The following is a 9,405-nucleotide window of genomic DNA, read 5'->3' on the forward strand; positions in this document are numbered from 1 at the left end:
GGTTCAGTCGGAAATGTAACTTTCCTTGCTGTCTTTTTAGGAAAGAAAAAAAGGATCCCACCTACTACCCATTTTGATAAAAGATTCCACTTCTTTTTATCAAAGATCCCACATGGTTGCAGCATGCAACAGGATGGGAACCTTTCAGTGCACTGGAAGAGCCTGGCAGTAAGGGAACAGTTACAGAAGGTGAAGTGAGACAGTGATGCTGAGTTTGGGGAGGTCCTATCAAGGGCAAATACTCATATTTTTAGTTTCTCACTACCTGACAAAATGTGAGGGGTCTAGGCTAGTAAATCTCTACTGACAGAGCTCATACACAGAAAAGCTAGGGTGCAAAAGACTGTGAACAATGCAGTCAGGTCCATAGTTTTGCCACATGGGGCACAAAAGGGAGAGATGCAATTCAAAGGGAAATTTGTGTTTCTTCTCTGTGTCGTTCTTCCTATGGCCCTTTGTACTCAGCAGAAGAGTAGGGGAGCTGGCGGTTTTATTAGAAATACTCCAGCAAACTCGGTGCCTGGTGTGATCAAGTCCAAATCCATACTGGTTCTTGGAGAAATATGTTCATATTGACAGCAATTTCAACGGTGGTATATGTATGTCAGAAAAAACGGAGAGGGGCAACTCCTTGTATATACAAGCTGGGGTTGACTGTCAATGTCAGATGATAGAAACAATTATGATTGGTAAGGAGGGAACAGCAATCAGAAAATTGATTAAGGAGAGAAATAATTACAGAGAGAGCTGATTAAGGAAGGCAAGGAAGCCAAAACTCATCAAGGGTAACATGAGACAATTTACTGCATGATATCTAAACTACCAGAAGAGATGTGGGTATAACTGTCTCCTCTGACTTCAAGAACTGTGATAGGATACAATGTAGCATGCAGTGGATGTTTTGTGAAAACTGTAGTTGGGCAAGAGAAGAAAGTAAAGAGGGAGAGTCGTGCAATGAAGCAAAACAGTAAATTGGTGATGAGCAGAGGTGAGGCTGTGCTTAGAGAAATGTGGCAACAGGTAGACTAAGGGGAGAAAACACTGGGCCTTGGACGGAAGGACCTTCCCAGGATGGAAGGATCCAACTAAAAGAGAAGGATCTTCACTGATGGTATAAGGGTTGGAGGAAAAGAGACTGATTGGCTTGGGTGAGAAGACCGGCCTGTTAAAATGTGATTGCTTTGTTATAGGAACAAAACAGTTTAATCCAAAGATCTTCAGAAGATTCTTATTGTCTGACCAGTTATTTCAAAATAAAAAGTTACTTTAAGTAACTTTTAATGGCTGGTATGAAAAATAGAAATTTCACATTTATATTTTCCCCCTTTTGACTTTATCCCTTAGATAGATTTCCAGGGATCCTCTTCCCTGGAGTGCTTTTTCACTAAGAGTTAGAGTGAAGAATGTGCATGTTTACTTTCTAATAATAATGTATTTTCCAGATCTTACTGGAGAATACTTTAAAAATATTCTCTTTATTTTCATAGAAGTGCAATGAAAATTGGTGTGACTCTGATACCCCTTACATTACTTTTTCTTTCCCTTCTGCATGAAAGTATGATTCTAAGTAATTTCATTTCTCCGGTAGCTCCTCTTTACACAGTATCAATCTGCCCATGAAGATTAAAGTACCTTTGTCTCCCCTTCTGTACCATCATGCTGAACTGTTGGATACTGCTATTTTACACTTGGAAACACTTCATCTTGCAGAGTATAGCTAAACTGCAGAAAATACCAATGGGATATCATATTATGTTGTTTTAGATGCCAAATGTGTTTATCATGATTAATATTTTAATAAGAAAAACTAAAAAAAAAAGATAATTTATCATGTATTACAACCTTGTGTCTATTTATACATCATGCTTTCCTATTCAGTGATTTTTTTTTTTTTTGGTAGGAGTATATTGATTTTAATATACTCATTATAACCAGCTTAGTTTATTTTGATTTGCCTTATTTAGGGAAACATTTAACACACTAATAATAGTGTAGCACTTTGTGGGAGAATTGCTCGAGAGAGAGAAAAACTAGGGCCTAACAGAAGTTATGGCATTACAGAGGCTTGTTTGAGGTAAGAGAGAGTTACCACTTCTTGGATGGTTGATATGTACGGAATCTACTTCTCCACATTTCCCTTGGCAACACAATCCGCCCTGTTCACACACACTAATAAGAGTAAATGAAGGGTGGAGCAGAATGGAGACACCATGGCCAAACTTTTTTGGACTCCCTGCGGATGCGGTAGTCTGATGGTGCTGTGCAGCTGATGAATGGAGGGTGGAGCAGAGTGAAGACATTGCAGCCAAACTCTGTTCTACTCCCTGCAGAGGTGGCAACCTGATGGTACCGTGCAACTGATAAGCTGCATAGTACGATAAGATGTCTGATGCTGGGCCAACAGTGGTGGCAGATCAGTCCCTTCCGGTGGACTTTGCTCAAACTTCTCCTCATTCTAATCTCATTATAATACCAACACACAACCCTCTCCCAGAAGTTACCCACCTTCATGTAATGACCACTCCTCTCTGAGCATGCTCTCTAGACTTTCGATTAACTTGAGAGACTTTTAAAGCAAATCAATAACAAAAGTGAGTATGACGAGCCACTCAAGATTCACCTAAATGTGAAAGAAAATACATAGAGGGTGAACTAAGGAGGGAAATTGTAGGAACTAGGGAGGAAGGAAGAAGGTGGAAGGAAGAGGAAGAAGGAGGAAGAGGGAAGAAGAAAGGAGGAAGAAGGAAGGGAGAAGGAAGAGGGGAGAAGGAAGACTCCATCATAACTTTTGGATCAGTGGACGGGCTGGACTCCTTTCCTCCCTTTGGGTCAGGACGCCTCCTGAGGAGACTGCTCAAGGTTGACAGCCCTCAGAACCCCACACTAAGAATCCCACACTGTAGTAGAGTATTTCCTGTACTGCCATCTGAAACCTGCTTTGTAAATGTTGCATTTGAATAAATTCTGCTATTCATGAACTTGACTACTTGTTTTGAAGGTGATCAGACCAAACAAACAACAGACTGTTCATGAAGCCAATACTGCCAGAGTCGGGCTTATAGCTGGTCATACTATTTGTGAACTCAATTCACTGTTTCGAAGGTGATTGGACCCACAGTCAACAGACTGTTTGTGAATTTGGTACTGTCAGAGTTGGGCCTATAGTTGCCACAGTATTTGGTATTCCTATTAAGAGATGAGTCCAGCTGCCCGCGTCCCTCTAACCTTCGAGGATCAGCTGGAATGCAAGGGGCTTCATCTCTTACCAAATTTGTCCCCTCCTTCAAACCGCAACACACTTCAGATAGTACGATTATAGAAACTAAACAAGTATCAGCAGTAAATTGTTCATGGTTAATAATCAAATTCAAAGAGCACATTCATTCCTCCCTTTCACTGATAAAGCCACCAAGTGTGGCTTATTTCCAGACTTATCTATGTATAAGACCATTGTAAATGTGGGAAATGCTAGGCTGTATCAAATGATTGTTTGTCATAACATGCATATGAGTCTTAGTTTTACTCTCCGTTAACTTGGTGCTACGTAGCAATTTGCTATTGTCCTGTTAAAATATACTATAACTATGCTTTTCTATATTGAAAAATGCTGCAAAACATGTGGAAGTATCTCAGTTTAAATGAATGGGAGTTTCACTTTTGATTTTTTTAAATCCAGGAAACACTGTCTTTATTTGTCTTTCTTTACTCTTATTTTCTGTATTATATACTGTGTATATCTGCAAAGCACTCAGTGTCTGAAGAATAAAACTTTCAGTTAAGGTGCACATCTAGGGTAAGAGAAACATCCATCTGCTGCTCAACCCCTCTGTGATCCCATACGTATGCCATATCCCTTATCAATGCTTCTCCATTTCCTCCCACTCTTCCTGCCAGAGCCCTTCACTCTTTACTATGCTTTTTTGGACAGGTCCTTAAATAATAGGGCTCCCATACCTATTGGACCTTCATATTCCATATAATACCCACAATCTTTGCAGGTACCAAGAATACCCACACGCTTTGCAAGACTTGATACTTGGTACACAGCAGAATTAAATCCTTAATCAGCATTTATGTGTAATTATCAACGTATTTTTCTAGGAATCCTAGTCATGTAAATTTGTATGAGTAATCTGTTTTTTTTTTTGTCTGCATATTTTGGGATCACAAAGATATTTATCCTCCTGATCTGCTGCAGTAAAAGTATGATCGACTATTCACAGCCAGCAGATTGGAGAGTGACAAGATCAACACCAAATATAATGATTCCCATTAAGGAAGACCACAGAATGAAAGGAGAAATGAAAATAGCAAGGCAATAGAAGCGTGCTGAGAAGAAGCCATTTGAGAACAGAATAATTAAGCATTCATGAAGTACATTCACCAAGAAAAAGACATAATAGCAAAAAAAAAAAAAAAAAGTTATGCTTGAGGATTTGTGCAGACAGGAATGCTAATAACTTCATAATAGAAATTCTAATGTAGTGCGTAACAAAATGAATAACTGTATGTAATGTATGGACAGATTTTCCAAAGCATTTTGCATCCAAAACACTTTTTTCAAAGTAGCTTATTAGTTTCCTTATTGTATGTAAAACAGGTTTTGAGTAGCCCAAATCTTTTTGGTCTGCATACCAGGTCAATCACAGTGAATAATTATGCTTCACCTTCTCTCTCTATCTGGCAAGTCACAACAGCTTCACCTGTGACCAGCCTTGGTTCTTAAATAGCATTTAGTATATGCCCCTAGAAAGGCTTGACCTCATTACTTGCAGATAAATGTTGTTAAAAGAGGAGCCTTCAGAAAAAAAGCTCTTTTTAAAACCTGCTGTATTGAAAATGAAGAATATTTTTCTCAGTTTGCTGTCTGTTGGAAAACAAGAGATATGTCACACCATATCATGTGTATGACGGAAATGCTCAGTATGGTAGAACTTCAAAGTGAGAAATAACCTGTCTAAAACTATGGCTTGAAAGGAGCAATCACAGAAAAATCCCAAAATACTTTGTGGAATTCAGGAGTGGACTACTTGTATATCTACTTTAAAAGATGGCCCTTTAAAAGACATTGATAATTACAAGACTAAACTGATCGATCAGTTTAACATGATATACAAGTAACGTAGACTATATCTGTAGAAAAAAATTGGCAGATACATATCAAGGCAGAATAATCTGCAACTTAAGTAAAAAAAATGTAGATAAATTTCTTGCATGAACAAGTGCTTCCTCTATTTAATGAAAAGAAAAAATGCCTTGAAACTTAAGTAAACTCTGACACATCTGCTGGTTTTTACCATCAGCCATGGTGACTCTGTGATGAAAAATTGGTAGTAGGTTTTTATTTTATGAATTAAAAGTCAGATAAGTTGTTTGCTTAGAATTTCTTCATCATCATTTAATGCGGAGGGGAAGTATGGTTTAACAGCATGTTCAGTGTAATTTGCGGCCAGTGCCAGGCAAAAGCTTTCAAAGTACGCATTTGATTTCCTTGCCGAACATGCTTATTAATTATAATAATTCTGTGTTTCTTTAAGGCTGTCATGTTAACCTGGATATACAGTTGGCTGCAAATTGGACAGCTTTGACTCAGCTTGCCTCTTCTTACCTTGCGAAGCATGAAAAGTACAAGTAATGAGACTTGCAAATGAAATATTGCCTGACAGAAACCTGTCTGCTAGACTACCAAATTCTGGTATAGAGCCACCTTGATGAAGTCTGTATCACTCTTAGGACCCTTCAAATCAGTAGAGTGATGCAGCTTTATTAACAGACATTGTTCAATTCATCATAATGTCTCACCTGTACCTTATATGAGAAAGGGGCTATATAAAAACATACTATATTCCAATCTAATTCACACAATGGCTTTTTTAGTAATTAAGGGCTAAGTACTATTAGGTTTCTAGGGATTCTTCTATTCCCATATGAATCAAATGATGTAGAAGGGCAAGATTAAAATAGTTGGTACCACTGCTAAGAGGAGTGAAAAGAGATCTTTAAAAAGGAAGAAATAAAGTTGATTTAGAGACACAATTTATTGCTGAATGACCACCCCAAATTGATCTGAAAAAAAGGATGAAAAGAAGATCCCTATAACTTTTCAGCTCATGGCAGTATGTCTTTTGAAGCCAGCATTAAAAATCTGTTCTGTGGCAATAAATACAAAACAGCATATGGTTTGCAATGAAATACTTGGTGTTGTTGCACACAGAGCTTGGAAATTGATAATGATAATTGCTTTTTTGGTGTTTTAGACTTTTGGAGGGAAATCATCATCAGCTCTGTTTCTTATTGCATATTCTCTGTCCAAGAATATTGTGCATGTGTCATGGATATTTTACACAGAAGAGTGAGCCACAGGCATGCTCATAACAGTGACCCATAGGCCAAAATCCCAACCCAGCCATATTGCCTAGCCACAGAAATACGTTATAAAGATCAAGAATACTCTTAGCTTACTATGCTAGGTGAAGGAACACTCTCTCATAAGTCCTTTATGGCATTTAGGTGCACTGCATGGATGACCCATGATGCAGGAAAACACTCCTGTAGGGTGTCAAACTCTGCCATATGATCCCCATATACCTGCATATGTACCATATGTACCACATGCTGTACCATAACACCAGTCTTCTGTGCTAGCAAGCATCTCTTGAAAAACTGCAATAGAACATGTTACACCATTTTCACAGTTATTGCTTGAACATGTTGGGGCGAAAGATAAAGCAGGAATGAAATTTATAGTCCCTTGTTTTCCATCTGGAAGCATAGTTTTGAGATGACCGATAATAAGTCTTTAGGTAACAAGACCCATCCAGGATGATAGAGCAAACAGACTGAGGCTATTGAAATGGTGAAAATGGTAAAGGAAGCCTGCTTCTAGATCAAGAGCAACAATTCCTACCTGGGAAAAAAGAATCATACCTGTCTTGGACAACCTCAACAAGGATGAATAAGGAAGCCCATGATCATGTAGGTAACCTCAGCAGATGGAAATCCCATTTCCTACACAATCACAACACATATAGCAACACAACTCTGGAAAATCTAGAGTCATCAGACTAGGCATATCTATATTAATTAGACTTTTCCTTCTTACGTGAGTTTAATGACTTTAAAGTGGAACACCCTGCTAAGTGGTATTGCAGAACAACAGCTCAATCGGGATTGTAACACCAACAGTGGATATCTTATCACACATAATTTCATCCAGAAATAGATGTTAAGGGATGGATGCAGCAGCCAAAAGGTAGCTTCTCTCCTTGCTTGCCTCTCAACAAGAATTTCTCCACTCAGTGAAGCAGGCTGTTGTTCTTACAGAAAAGAAAGAAGTTCCCTCAACCATTTTTAATAAGCTACATATCCCTTGTATTGCTCTATTTCTGCTGAGTACAGGCGAAGATATAAAAGACTGGAGTTATTAACTAGGTCACTTGATCATGAGCAAGAGACCATGGCTGCATTTCAACCTGTGCAAATTAGTGTTACAAAGCTCTTGGGGAGAAAAAGAAGATAAAATCCCAGCTTTTGAGCATGAAGAAACTACAAGAAAAATAATAATTTGTATTTTTGAGAGGAAATTTTCCACTTTCATGCGGCCTTTTTTTTTTTTTTTTCTCCACATTGCTATGTTGGTATAGCATTTCCAATATTTCCATGCTATTAACATGAAACTATCCTGATTGATGGGTTCTCGTGGGCTAAAAAAAAAAGTATTCATTGTGTATATTTATTTACTTCTTTCTTCGATGTTAGATTTTCCATGGAAGAGATCCATGGTGTGGTAATGGATTTTGGGACTGCTACAGGCAAAAGAACTCACCAGTGGTGGTGTTGAAGGGCAAGGCAGTGAAGCAGAGCTGCTGCAAGGGCTTTCTTGACTGCATTTCTTCAGTAACTACCATGAGATTTTTCTGCCTCAGTAGTGTCACTTCTTTTGTACAAGTTTTAAAACTAGAATTGACCTGTCCAAAGGATGTCTCCATGAAGGACATCTGCCTCATCCTTCACAGCAAATTCAGGATATTGTAGCACTTAGAAACTGGCCAAAAGTATTAAGTAAAACCGACACTTCCACATAATTGGTCAATGAAAGATAAAAACAAAGTAACTCCCTGGTGTCATATTAATTTAATGATATGAATGTATTGATTTAATCTTAATCATTAATTCAGCTCAAGTTTCTATTTATTATTTCAGTCTCTTTGTCCCTGAAGGGGTGCAGAACACATATACTGGATCAGATAGCAGTAAGAGACATAAGCTCAGAGAATACAACTGATCTCTGGTAAGATATTTGCATGACTCTCTATTCTGCTTTCAGATTAATGTCTGTGTCTTTCATAGTGTTTAGAATTGTATAATTTCAGGTAGATATTGTGATTGAAATTGGATCCCTTAATTATGGCTGGTACTCTTGCATTTTCTTTGCAGAATTATCAGAAATTCACTAATGGAATAAGGAAACAGATCCAGTGGCTGTGTCATTTTGCTGTTGGACACCCATGGGGTTTTGGGGGTTTGGTTTGGTTTCTAATTTCTAGGAGTAAAATGTTATTTCCTTTATGTTTAGGGACCTTCTTATAAAAAGCTCATTCTCAAAAATTAACAGATTTCTTCTACTTAGGTGTTACATTTGCATGCAAAAACTTTTTTAGGTTCATGTGCAGGCAACTACATTTCTGTCACTCAATCTTCATGATGCTTCTAACTGTAAAGGCAAACTGAGTTGACTCCTGCATTAAATGTGTCCTGTTTTTGTCCTTTTTATTACCTGTATGTGCTTATATATGGCAGTTTTATGCTGCAAGCTTAATGGAGCATGGGCCATACCTTCTGCAGTGTTTGGGAAGAACCTGTCTGTTTATGGTCACTATAGCAACACGTACATTAATTGCTGCACTGATTTACTCATTCTGCCTACATACTCTATTGTGTCTTTTCTCTCTTCGGTCTCTGGTAAATCACCATGACTTTATCTGTATATCTTCCATGTCTATTACCTGCTAGACCTAGGGAGGTGCACATTTTTTTTGAGTGGCACTGGATAAAGTCACAGAAGTCTAGGTGTTCTTTCTTTTATGGAAGCACCTCCAAGAAGAAGTGGACAAAATCGTTTTTTTCAGCAGCATAATCAAAATGCTTTGATGGCTCTTCTTCCTATGCAGAATGGTCCATAGCGTACTGTAGGCTCACTCATGTAACCTGACAGACCAGCCAACCTTGTCCAATCTTATGTTGAAGTGGTTTATGTTAATAGCACCACTGTTTGCTCTCTGCCTCCTCTTACATTCTATGCAGCATGGTTAGCTGAAAGCTGACTGACCTCAGTCATTTTGATGCAAAGCATGATGTCTTAGAGTAAAACCACCAAACCACCGACATAAGAATTAAAAATAAATG

The sequence above is a fragment of the Tinamus guttatus genome, unplaced genomic scaffold (genome assembly GCF_059628265.1).
Source record: "Tinamus guttatus ecotype Peru unplaced genomic scaffold, ASM5962826v1 Tinamus_guttatus_pri_ptg000224l, whole genome shotgun sequence".
Classification (NCBI taxonomy): Eukaryota; Metazoa; Chordata; class Aves; order Tinamiformes; family Tinamidae; genus Tinamus; species Tinamus guttatus.